This window comes from Anomaloglossus baeobatrachus, unplaced genomic scaffold (genome assembly GCF_048569485.1).
Source record: "Anomaloglossus baeobatrachus isolate aAnoBae1 unplaced genomic scaffold, aAnoBae1.hap1 Scaffold_427, whole genome shotgun sequence".
Taxonomy (NCBI): Eukaryota; Metazoa; Chordata; class Amphibia; order Anura; family Aromobatidae; genus Anomaloglossus; species Anomaloglossus baeobatrachus.
This window is the reverse complement of record NW_027443605.1, coordinates 38,989-52,400: the sequence shown is the minus strand read 5'-3', so window position 1 is coordinate 52,400 and position 13,412 is coordinate 38,989. Positions and strand designations below refer to the sequence as shown.

At 48.5% G+C, this 13,412-nt stretch overlaps 1 pseudogene; it reads right to left on the bottom strand.

Annotated features, from left to right (window-relative positions):
- Nucleotides 1–10,826: 10,826 nt before the first annotated feature.
- LOC142279190 (U2 spliceosomal RNA) lies at nt 10,827–11,033 on the bottom strand (annotated as a pseudogene).
- Nucleotides 11,034–13,412: the final 2,379 nt, after the last annotated feature.

The following is a 13,412-nucleotide window of genomic DNA, read 5'->3' as shown; positions in this document are numbered from 1 at the left end:
ATTAGAAAATGTGCTCCACTATTGCTAATGCGATCCAGTGTACATCTTGTCTCATGTATGCAGTCCTTGAAAAGCCGTTCGAGGGTGCATACTGTTGTTCGAGATGTGAGCAAGTTGCACATTTGGAAGCCCAGATACTGGATCTAAATGAGCAGCTGGCAACTCTGAGATGCATTAGCAATATGGAAAGGAGTTTGCTGCTCACTGAGCAGCAGCTTGCTGGGTCAGATGTGGGGGAGGATCGTAGTAGGGAGCGGCAGGACGGTGAGGTAGGTAGCTGGGTGACAGTTAGAAAGGGGGGTAAAGGGAAAAGTGCTAGGAAGGCTAGTCCTGAACTGACACACCCCAATAGGTTTGCAAACTTGGCAGATGAGGGGGATGTCATTACAGGGGTAGCATTGCTGCAGCAAGGCATGACCTCTGAACGCCAGAGGAGTGTCTGCTCCAGTAAGGGGGGGAATAGGAGTGCAGGGCAGGCAAGACAGGTACTGGTAGTGGGGGACTCAATTATTAGGGGGACAGATAGGGCAATCTGTCACAAAGACAGGGATCGCCGAACAGTGTGTTGTCTTCCTGGCGCTCGAGTTCGGCACATCGCTGATCGGGTTGACAGATTACTGGGAGGGGCTGGGGAGGACCCAGCGGTCATTGTACACATTGGCACAAATGACAAAGTTAGAGGTAGGTGGAAGGTCCTTAAAGATGATTTCAGGGAATTAGGTTGTAAGCTTAAAGCATGGACCTCAAAGGTGGTATTTTCGGAAATACTACCCGTGCCACGAGCCACACTAGAGAGGCAAAGGGAGATCAGGGAGGTTAACAGGTGGCTCAGGAATTGGTGTAGGAAAGAGGGTTTTGGGTTCCTGGAGAATTGGGCCGACTTTTCAGTTGGCTACAGATTCTATGCTAGGGATGGGCTGCATCTTAATGGGGAAGGTGCAGCTCTGCTGGGGCAGAAAATGGCTAGAAGGTTGGAGGAGTGTTTAAACTAGGAATGGGGGGCGAGGGTATTCACTTTATAGAAGGGGAATGTAGTGCAGATAGTGACCAGGGCACAAGTAATGAAATTGGGGGTGGTACGGGGGGAAGGGTTAGGACAGTTAATACAGTAAGCAGGAATACAGGTACAGAGTCATACGTAACGTGCATGTACACTAATGCCCGAAGCCTCACAAATAAGGTGGAGGAATTAGAATTAATATTGTTGGAAGAAAATTATGATATAGTGGGGATATCAGAGACATGGCTGGATGAGAGCTATGACTGGGCTGTTAATTTACAGGGTTATAGCCTATTCAGGAATGACCGTACAAATAAGCGAGGGGGAGGTGTGTGTCTATATGTAAAATCATCCTTAAAACCCATCCTGCGTGACAACATATGTGAGGGTACTGAGAATGTAGAGTCCCTATGGGTGGAGATAAGGGGGGGGAGAATGAATAATAAAATACTGATAGGGGTGTGTTATAAGACGCCGAATATTATGGAAGAGGTAGAGAATCTCCTCATAAAGCAAATTGATAAAGCAGCGAGTCTCGGAGAGGTAATTATTATGGGGGACTTTAACTATCCTGATATAAATTGGGGAACAGAAACTTGCAGTTCCAGCAAAGGAAATAGATTTTTGATAACAATGAAAGATAATTACCTTTCACAAATGGTACAGGACCCCACAAGAGGGGGAGCACTACTAGACCTTGTACTAACCAATAGGCCAGACCGCATATCAAATATACAAGTTGGGGGTTACTTGGGGAATAGTGATCACAAAATAATAAGTTTTCATGTATTCTTTAGTAAGATGTCTAGTAGAGGGGCTACAAGGACACTAAACTTCAGGAAAGCAAATTTTAAACGGTTGAGAGATGATCTTAGTGCAATAAACTGGGATGATGTACTAAGTAATAAAAGTACACAAAGCAAATGGGAGACTTTTATGAGCATCCTGAATAGGGCTTGTGCAGAAAATATACCCTATGGGAACAAACATGCTAGAAATAGGAGGAAACCCCTATGGCTAAATAGAGCTGTAAGGGAAGCAATAAAAGAAAAACAGAAAGCCTTAAAAGAATTAAAGAGGGTAGGTAGTGATGAGGCATTATATAATTATAGAAAATTAAATAAAATATGTAAAAAGCAAATTAAGTTAGCTAAGTTTGAGACAGAGAGACTCATTGCGAGAGAAAGTAAAAATAATCCTAAAATATTCTTTAACTACATAAACAGTAAAAAACTGAAAAGCGATAGTGTTGGCCCCCTTAAAAATAGTCTTGGTGAAATGGTGGAAGGGGATGAGGGTAAAGCCAACCTGCTGAATGACTTTTTTTCTACGGTTTTTATACAAGAAAATGCCATGGCAGATGACATGACCAGTGATACCATAAATTCACACTTGAATATTACCTGCTTAACCCAGCAGGAAGTACGCCGCCGCCTCGAAATCACTAAGGTTGACAAATCTCCGGGCCCGGATGGCATACACCCCAGAGTACTACAGGAATTGAGTTCTGTGATAGATAGACCATTATTTTTAATCTTCTCAGATTCCTTAATAACAGGGTCGGTACCGCAGGACTGGCGCATAGCAAATGTGGTGCCAATATTCAAAAAGGGGACAAAAACTGAGCCGGGAAATTATAGGCCAGTAAGTTTAACCTCTACGGTTGGTAAAATCCTTGAGGGTTTCTTGAGAGATGCTATATTGGAGTATCTCAAGAAAAATAACCTTATGACAGAGTATCAACATGGGTTTATGAGGGATCGATCCTGTCAAACTAATTTGATCAGCTTCTATGAAGAGGTAAGTTCAAGTCTGGACCAGGGAAATGCAGTGGATGTTGTGTATATGGACTTTTCAAAAGCTTTTGATACGGTGCCACACAAAAGGTTGGTACATAAAATGAGAATAATGGGGATAGGGGAAAATATGTGTAACTGGGTTAAAAACTGGCTAAGTGATAGGAAACAAAGGGTGGTTATTAATGGTACGTACTCGGACTGGGTCTCAGTTCATAGTGGGGTACCACAGGGGTCAGTATTGGGCCCACTTCTTTTCAACATATTTATAAATGACCTTGTTGGGGGCATGCGGAGTAGAATTTCAATATTTGCAGATGATACTAAACTCTGCAGGGTAATCAATACAGAGGAGGATAATTTTATATTACAGGGAGATTTATGTAAATTGGAGGATTGGGCTGAGAAGTGGCAATTGAAGTTTAATGTAGATAAATGTAAGGTCATGCACTTGGGTAGAGGAAATAACATTTATGATTATGTACTTAATCGTAGAACACTGGGTAAAACAGACACAGAAAAAGACTTGGGTGTATTGGTGGATGGTAAACTTCACTTTAGTGGACAGTGTCAGGCAGCTGCTGCCAGGGCTAATAAAATAATGGGATGTATTAAAAGAGGTATAAGTGTTCATGAAAAAAATATAGTTCTACCTCTGTACAAGTCACTAGTGCGACCGCACGTAGAATACTGTGTACAATTCTGGTCACCGATATATAAGAAGGACATAGCTGAACTGGAGAGGGTGCAGAGAAGAGCCACCAAGATTATTAGAGGAATGGGTGGGCTGCAATACCAAGACAGGTTATTAAACTTGGGGTTATTTAGTTTGGAAAAACGAAGGCTTAGGGGGGATCTAATCACAATGTATAAATATATGAGGGGACAGTACAGAGACCTTTCCAAAGATCTTTTTACACCAAGGCCTGCGACTGGAACACGGGGGCATCCACTACGTCTTGAGGAAAGAAGGTTTAATCATAATCACAGACGAGGATTCTTTACTGTACGAGCAGTGAGACTATGGAACTCTCTGCCACATGATGTTGTAATGAGTGATTCACTACTAACATTTAAGCAGAGCCTGGACGCCTTTCTTGAAAAATGTAATATTACCAGTTATGTATATTAGATTTTATGACAGGGTATTGATCCAGGGAACTAGTCTGATTGCCGGATGTGGAGTCAGGAAGGAAATTTTTTCCCCATTGGAACTTGTTTGCCACATTGGGGTTTTTTTGCCTTCCTCTGGATCAACATGTTAGCCTACAGGTTGAACTAGATGGACTTAGAGTCTCCCTTCAACCTTAAAAACTATGATACTATGATACTATGATACTATGAACATCTGCGCCATTGCGGTCAGAAAATCATCTAGGTGATTTAAACGGATGTCCCGGTTCTCTATCATAGGATTAGCCCAAGCCAGTGCTTGTGAGGTTAATAACATAATTATACATAACACTTTGGACCGGTCAGAACGGTAATAATCAGCATGTACATCAAAAAACAGTATACATTGGTTCACAAATCCACGAAACTGACTACGGTCACCATTGAAACGGAATGGGGGTAACCTAGGCATACCGGCAGCTGATACGGACGTAGTGGGGCCGGCTTCCTGAGCCTCCACTCTGACTTGCAAGTCCTGTATAGCCGGACCCAGTACCTGGTGATCATGGCCCAGCTGTGCCTCCATATCTCTAAGTTTAGTCTGCACCACCTCCATCTCCTGCTGCAAGGAGTTAATCATAGAAAAGAGCTGATCTACTCCTCGTGTCTCAGTCATTGCCCCAGTGAAATCCTCTTGTGGCCTGAGTATAATGTAATACTATTGTATGTTTTGAGGATTTCGATAGCGTTAGGGCAATGACAGCCAGAGACGAGTTTGTGGTACAAGATGTTTATGATATGTAACCATGGTAGATACACAACGGAAATACACAGTATAACAAACACATGAAAATACCTTTCTGAAACGGAGCGAAGGGGATTCCCGGGGCCACGCACCAGACTCCCCCAGGGAGACCACCAGAGCGAACCCCTATACAGGGACTGTCCGGCAATCAACCCCGGAAGGCCTAAATGCGCCGCAGCCGGGACACAAGGGGCAAGCGGTAAAGTCCAGAAGTGTCCGTACGGGATGAAAGTCCAGAATGGTTATGAACCGGAAGAAACCGGGCAGACGTGCTGACCAAAGACGGCAGACGGAGTCCGGGCACAGTTTGAAGAAACCGGGTGTGGTCCAGAGTCGGTCGGTAGATTTTCAGGAGGATCCAAAGGTAATCAAGTAGCAGCAGCAGCAAAGCAGGAGCACACAGCAAGCAGTATACTCAGGCACTGGACTAGGCTTAGAGGCGGCCTTTTAAGCAGCTGGACAGGAAGTAGGGCAACAGAACATAAAACTCCATGTTAACCGAGGGCAAGCTCTTTCAAAAGAGGACTGGAAAACCCGGAAACCTGACAATGTGTGCATTCATGCACCACCCGGTACGCTACCCTTGCCAAATTGCTCACTCTAGATCCCCACACGATCCATGAAGCCGTTCCCCCGGTCACACCGCCTGCTGCCGGTTCCCACTCATCCCTGGGGGAGTTAGGCGAGTGGTATCGAGAGCTACATGTCGGCACTGATGATACCCCCATACACCACAAGGAAGGGGTATACCGGGTGGTACAGGAGTATGAGCGGGTTTTTAGCAAGCACCCTCTAGATTTTGGGCAGATTAAAGGGGTTCAACACCACATCCCTACCGGTACACACTCCCCTATTAAAGAGAGATACAGGCCTATTCCCCCTGCCCACTACCAATGCGCCAAAGACATGTTGAGGAACATGAAGGAGGCAGGGGTTATTAGGGACAGCTGTAGTCCCTGGGCCGCTCCGTTGGTGCTGGTTAAGAAGAAGGATGGCACCATGCGGATGTGTGTGGATTACCGGAAGATTAACCAGATAACGCATAAGGATGCTTACCCTCTGCCCCGCATCAAAGAGTCCCTGGCCTCGCTGAGAACCGCTAACTACTTCTCCACCCTTGACCTCACCAGCGGGTACTGGCAGGTGGCCGTGGCACCGGAAGACCGAGAGAAGACTGCCTATGGGACCGTTTTGCTGTACTTGGATGATGTGATTGTGTACTCACAGACGTATGAAGCCCACCTGGAGCACCTAGCCGAGGTGTTCGCGTCCCTTGCCAAGTATGGGATGAAGTTGAAGCCCTCAAAGTGTCATCTGCTGAAACCCAGAGTGCAGTACCTAGGACATGTGGTTGGTGCGGAAGGTGTCGCCCCCAACCCCGAGAAGATCACCGCCATCCAAGACTGGCCGAGACCGACCACAGTGAGGGAAGTGAGGCAGTTTCTGGGCCTGGTGGGATATTACCGTCGCTTCATTAAGGGGTACACAAAGATGGCTGCCCCCATGCAAGACCTCCTCGTAGGACAGACCAAGGGTGGTAGATCCCTAGTAGCCCCATTGGTGTGGGAAGAAAAGCATGAGGAATCCTTCCGCCAGCTGAGAACAGCCCTGACCGGAGAGGAAATCCTAGCGTACCCTGACTACAGCCGCCCATTCATCCTCTACACCGACGCCAGCAATGTGGGCTTGGGGGCTGTTCTATCCCAGGTCCAAGACAGAAGGGAAAAGGTAATAGCTTATGCTAGCCGAAAACTCCGACCGACTGAGAGGAACCCTGAGAACTACATCTCCTTCAAGCTTGAGCTCTTGGCACTGGTGTGGGCTATCACCGAGCGGTTCCGCCATTACCTGGCAGCAGCCAAGTTCACCGCGTACACAGACAATAACCTGCTGACCCATCTAGATACGGCCAAGATGGGCGCGTTGGAGCAGCGGTGGGTGACCAGGTTAGCCAACTACGATTTCACCATCAAGTACCGGGCCGGCCGTACCAACGTCAATGCCAATGCACTCTCCCGGATGCCCCACCTGTCGGAAGAGGGGCCAGAGGATGATGACCTCGAAGAGATCGAGTTGCCTGCATTTCACCGGCCATTCACTGAGAAGGTGCACGTCTACCAACAACGGGTGAACCTGGATCCGCTGCCCCGACAGGACTGGCAGGAAGCTCAGGACCAGGCACCTGCTGTCCGCCTGGTCAAGACTCTAGTGGAACAGGGTTCTGCTGGGATAGACCCTGCTGCCCCTGCCGAAGCCCAACGTCTGTGGCAAGAATGGACCCGGCTATACCTACACCAGGGGAAGTTGTATCGCGAGCTGATTAATCCAAAGACTCACGAGAAGATCCGCCAGCTGGTGATTCCCCAGGCTAACGTGCCCACCGTCCTGCAAGCATACCATGATGGTGCAGTGCACTTCGGGTGGAAGAAGCTAGAGATGTTGTTAAGAGAGCGGTTCTATTGGAGTGGAATGCGGGAATCTGTGGAGGCCTGGTGCCGAGAATGTGGCCCTTGCGCATTGAGAAGGAAGGACGAGGCCAGCCAGAAGGCACCCCTACACCCGATCATTACACACCAACCGCTGGAGCTGGTTGCCCTTGACCATGTAAAGCTCACCCCCAGCCGAAGTGGGTACACCTACGCTCTGACCATCGTAGACCACTACTCGAGGTTCCTGGTGGTTGTCCCAGTTAAGGACTTAACCGGCCGCACCGCTGCTAAGGCTTTCCAGGCTTATTTCTGTTGACCGCATTGGTACCCGGAGAGGGTGCTTACCGACCAGGGTCCGGCCTTTGAAGCAGAGGTATTCCAGGAATTCTGCCAGTTGTACGGCTGCAAGAAAATCCGGACCACGCCTTACCACGCCCAAACCAATGGCATTTGTGAAAAGATGAACCACTTGGTCCTGGGCCTCCTCAAGACGTTACCACTGGAAGAGCGGAACCTGTGGCTGGAGAATCTACCTGACCTGGTCGATATGTACAACAACATCCCTTCCAGCTCTACGAAATGCACTCCAGCATACCTGATGAGAGCTCGTCCCGGCCGGCTACCAGTGGATCTGGAAATGGGCTTGGAAGCTTCAGAAGCACTCCTGTCGACAGCTGAATGGGACACTCGGCGGAGGACACAGTACCGACAGGTCCAGGAGTATGTTGAAAAGAACTTGTGCCGGAGTCGGGGACAACAGGAGCAGTGCTTCAACAAGAAGGCGCCTGCCGGTTCCTTCCAACCTGGGGATGTAGTGCTGAAGCGGAAAAGAAGGGCCCACAAGCTGGATGATCAATGGGAAAAAACCCCGTATGTAGTCCAGCCCACAGGATGGGAGAATGGGAAGGCCTACCAGATCAGCCGTGACCAGGGGGGGACTTTGGCCACGGTTTCCCGAGACCACCTGAAGAAGTGCCCACCAGCATTGAGAGTAGCGGATGAGGCTCCAGTTCCCAGTCCAGTGGAGAAGGAAAAAGAGGTAATCCACACCATGATGGGTGATTTTCCAGCAGACTGGCCTACACAGAACGGTGCGGTGATCCTTCCAGTGATACTGTTCCCACAACCCGTGGATGAAGAAATGATGGAAACGGTTAACCGCGAGCCAGTGCCCAGGGATGTACCTGTACCCAGCTCCCCTACGCCTCCGCCTGCCCCACATGATAGCAGGGAGGAGGAACTGACTGTTCCCTCTGCCCCACTGCCTGTCACCACTGACACCGGATCCCGAAGGTCCACTCGCCCCAACCTAGGTAGACCCCCACTTAGGTACAGGGAAACTACTCTTTAAAAGGGGGGGGCTTTATGTGTTGAGTGTACCAGTTTGAAAGTTTTAAATGATAAGTAAAGATGATCAACCAAAGAAGTTTACCTGATTGAACCGTGATTAAACCGGCCGTTGCCGGCAACTGTTGTCCCCGTAGGGACTGTGCAACCATTGCGTAAGGAACTGCTTACGGACAAGCCCGAGAACTTGCAGGGCAACCACAAACTTAGTGCAATGTAAATAAAAATGTTTGTTGGCTTGACACCGTTACCGCCTCCGGAGAGGCTGATTTGGGAGGATGGGCCTGGAGGAAAGGGATGGCCTAGGCCCGCCACTACCGTAACCGGTGGCGATCCTCCGGGGGTTCAGGGGTCCCCTTGGACGTGGGCCCCCTGAAAGAGACAGAACCCGCTCGGGCAACTTGGTGCTGGACTGGGGTCAAGGGGTGCTGCCCGCTTCTTAGGGGCAGCATCAGGGCCAGGTTGTTTGGGTGGGAGAAGAGCGGAAGCTGTACCGTTGTAAAATGTTTATGATGCTTTTACATGTTTTACCGTTTTATTCTTTTTCAGTTGTGAAAATAAAACCGGTGATGGACGGGCAGCCCGCGGACGGTCTGCATTTTACTATAGGGGAATGTGGCGCCCTGGACAAGCCAGGTCGTCACAGGTACTACACCAACACGCTCTACACTCCGGCTAGGCACACCGAAGCTAAACACAAATCCTAGTTGCCTTCCTCCAGGGGCTGATGTCCACACCAGGGGGTGGGCCAGGCGGTTGATCCCACCCACCGAGGAGTTCACAGTCCTGGAGGCGGGAAAAGGAGTCAGATTAGAGATCAGTTTTGGAGTTAGAGAAGTGAAGAGGAGAGGAGACTGACCGTGTCCGTGTGTGTGGCCCGGGCACTCAGCAAGGTTGGCAGACGGTGGTGACCTTCTGCAGGAGAGGCTGATTGGAGTGAACCGTACGGACCGGGGATGGGCGGTGGCCCGCCGGTACCAGATCGGGGAGTGAAGAGAAGCCAGCACCATCCGGCAGGGCCTACGGACCCCGACCAGGCTAGGAGTCGCCGTAAAACCGGTCCGTTAGCGACAGGAACCTCCAGGGTTTCCCAGCAGTCAAGACCCGATTGAAGGCAACAGCTCACACCGTAGAGGGAAGCACAGTCACCGCCAAGGCTACAGTTCCCAGGGCCAGAGCCTGCGGGCAAAAGGGGCTCCCTCAGCATCCATCCAAGCTGGGGAGCGGGTTACCGGTGGGAAGCCCGCTAGATTTTGGGGGAATAAAAGGGGTCCACCACCACATCCCCACAGGTGCACACCCACCCATCAAAGAGAGCTATAAGCCAATACCACCTTCACATTGCCAGTGTACCAAGGACATGTTGAGCAACATGAAGGCGGCTGGGGTTATCCGTGACAGTTGTAGCCTTTGGGCAGCTCTGTTGATCCTGTTAAAAAAGAAGGACGGCACCACTCCCCGTATTGAGGAATCGCTAGCTGCATTGAGAACTGCAAATTATTTTTCTACCCTTGATCTCACTAGTCACTATTGGCAAGTGTCCGTTGCTGAGGCAGACCGGGAGAAGACCGCCTTCGCCACCCCTATGGGTCTCTGCGAGTTCAAAAGCATGCCCTTCGAGCTGTGCAATGCGCCAGGAACCTTCCAGAGGCTGATGGAATGCTGCTTGGGACAAGATTTTAGGGTGTATAAAAAGGGAGATTAGATCCCGTGATCCCAACGTATTGTTACACCTCTATAAATCACTTGTAAGGCTACATCTGGAATATGGGAACCAGTTTTGGGCTCCACATTTTAATAAGGACATTCAGAAGTTAGAGTCAGTTCAAAGGTGGGCAACTAGACTACTACAAGGAATGGAAGGCCTCCCATATGATGACAAGTTGAAAAAGTTATTAAGTGATTATTGGCTGCAATGGGGCTTTCTGGCTGGTGCCAGCCTCTCTTCTTAGCACACAGGAACCACAATCCCTACACCATGCTTCAATGGATTCTCTCATCCCAGCCCAGTAAAACTACATATTTTACACAGTCATAAGCAGCCAAAAGGGATCTATTCTATTCAATTGCAAATGATCTAGATAAGACTGAGAATAAGATACTGCACGGGACATAGCAGAGTTGGTCAAGTTGAGTGGAGATGAGTTTGCTATTTGGCACAGCTTTTTGCATCAATAAAGCAAGTAAAAGGTGTGAAAGATAAAAAAAAGGGTGAAAGTGTGAAAAGTGAATTGGCCAAATTGAGGTGCATATAAAGTTTTTGCTTTCTTTCAATTCACTAATGGGGCTCATTTGAATCAGGTGAATTGAGTTCTGCTTTTGGAAACTGGGTTAAGAAGGGGTGCACCGGTCCTGGAGGTACTGCAATACCAGGTCAATGCGTGGAGTGGACAGAGCAAGATTTTTTCCATCTCCTTGTTCTAAAAATCCATTTAATATATGGTCCCCAGAGAGGGGACGTATCAGATATTAAACTGATAAGAACAGATTTAATTTTTTTTTTTTTCTGTTTATCAGTAGGACTTCAAAATAACAAAGGTGATCGCCTCCCGTTGCCTGGGAACCGTCCAGGCACAAGAGGGCTATGTGTCACCAGAAGGCGCACACACTTCCTCAAGGCCGGCAGACGTGCAATCCCAGGCACCTTCCAGTACCGACCAAGGTAGCGTCCTCCGAAACTACACTTGATCTTAGCCAAAAGGCCGAGAAGCTATAACCCGAATTGGTTACGGCCTTGAGTGGCACCCTGGCCTATACCGGACACATCTTAGGGAGAGGGAGACAAACCCACGCCTACAGAAGACATTTTGTCACCCAAGCCAACCCTTGAAAAGGCTGTTTTGCAGAGCAAAAACAAGAAGAATGGTGCTTTTTGCAGCCGCCGCCCACTGCAATGAATCTGAATAACTCCTCCTTTTGGACACAAGCACCTCCCCTCCCCCTTGCAGTCTTTCCAATTCATGATACAAAAAGACGGACGGACAGGACAGGACAGGACAGGCTGCCTGACTTTCCGTCACTGCCACCCTTTGCCATCCTTGCCCGTAGAAAGCCCTTTCATCATCCCCAAACCCTAATCTTTTCCCTTCCCTTCCCAGATGCGTCTCACTCCCTTTCATTAGGAAGTGAGCGCAGCCTTTTCTCCGTTCTGCACATGCGCGACGTTAAACACAAATGCGCAGGCGTGCGTTCCATTACCCTCACTGCATTCCACTCCCATACAGGAAGTGGGCGCAGCTATTACTACGGTCGCACATAAAAGAACCCACGGCCACCACTGCACATAGCTGACTCCACCACAGGACACCCACTTCTACACCAACACAGGTAAGACAGGATCGGCACCTCTATGCTCCTGTTACAATCAGGCTCAGTCACCATGTGATAACGCTCTCAACTCTTTAGTTGCAGGCTCCCCTTGCTTCACCTCCACTGGCTGTGCTGCCATTTCCTCTCCCACCTGGAAGGTATACTTTATTCCACTATTTTCCTGTTTCTCTCTTCCCCCTTTTCCCATAACCTACTTTTATCTGCATTTGTGGGGTATCTATATGCTATTTACATCATAGTTTTATTCATTAATATGGAAGGGAAGAGTGCCCATGAGAGTGTTGAACTGCGGAGAGCAAGAGATTAAGCTGCTCCGATTTGCCACCATTGATAAGCTGTTCTCAGTAGATACACATGCTATCCAAACAGCAGCATCCACCATTGCTTCAGCCCACCCATTCAGTGACAGCTCACCAAGTCAGCCAGAGGAGTGGTGTAAGGAATTACACGTAGGCACTGACTCCACACCTTCACATCACAAGAAGGGGGTCTACAGGCTAGTGCAAGAATACGAGCAAGTCTTCAGCAAACATCCGCTAGACTTTTGAAGAATAAAAGGGGTCAAACACTACATCCCCACAAGTGCACACCCACCCATCAAAGAGAGATATAAGCCAAAACTACCTGCACATTACCAGTGTACCAAGGACATGTTGAGCAACATGAAGGAGGCTGGGGTTATCCGTGACAGTTGTAGCCTCTGGGCAGCTCCGTTGGTCCTGTTAAAGAAGAAGGACAGCACCACTCCCCTGTATTGAGGAATAGCTAGCTGCATTGAGAACTGCAAATTATTTTTCTACCCTTGATCTCACTAGTCGCTATTGGCAAGTGTCCGTTGCTGAGGCAGACCGGGAGAAGACCGCCTTTGCCACCCCGATGGGTCTCTGCGAGTTCAAAAGCATGCCCTTCGAGCTGTGCAATTTGCCAGGAACCTTCCAGAGGCTGATGGAATGCTGCTTGGGACACCGAAACTTTGAAACGGTACTGCTATACCTTTATGATGTTATTGTTTATTCTAAAGCAAACAAGATTTTAGGGTGTATAAAAAGGGAGATTAGATCCGGTGATCCCAACGTATTCTTACCCCTTTATAAATCACTTGTAAGGCCACATCTGGAATATGGGGTAAAGTCCTGAGCAGGTTGATAACCATTGGTTTGAGCATGGTAGGGTGTAGTGCGCATCTTCCTGCATCGGTAAAAGCTGCAGAAGTCCTTGAAGATTTCCGCTTCAAAGGCTGTGCCTTGATCTGTGAGGACTCTCTCTGAGTAGCCATGAGGTCTGCATAAGTGTGCTTGGAAGACCTTCGCTGCAGTATGGGCCATTAGATCTTTGACTTGTACCACAACCATAAATCTCGAGTAGTTGTCTACCATCGTAAGTGCATACGTGAGCTCGCCTCGATATTCTGCAACAAAACTCCCTTTTTCGATTTCAGTTTCAGCAAACACTCCTCTTCCTGTAGAAAATATTTATCATTACCTAAGACAGTCATTCTAATGCATGACAATATTAAGGCAATTTAGTTAAAACTTGTTTTAACTCACCTTTAAGGGGATTGATGTATTTCATGGTCAATCCAGGTTTGTCAG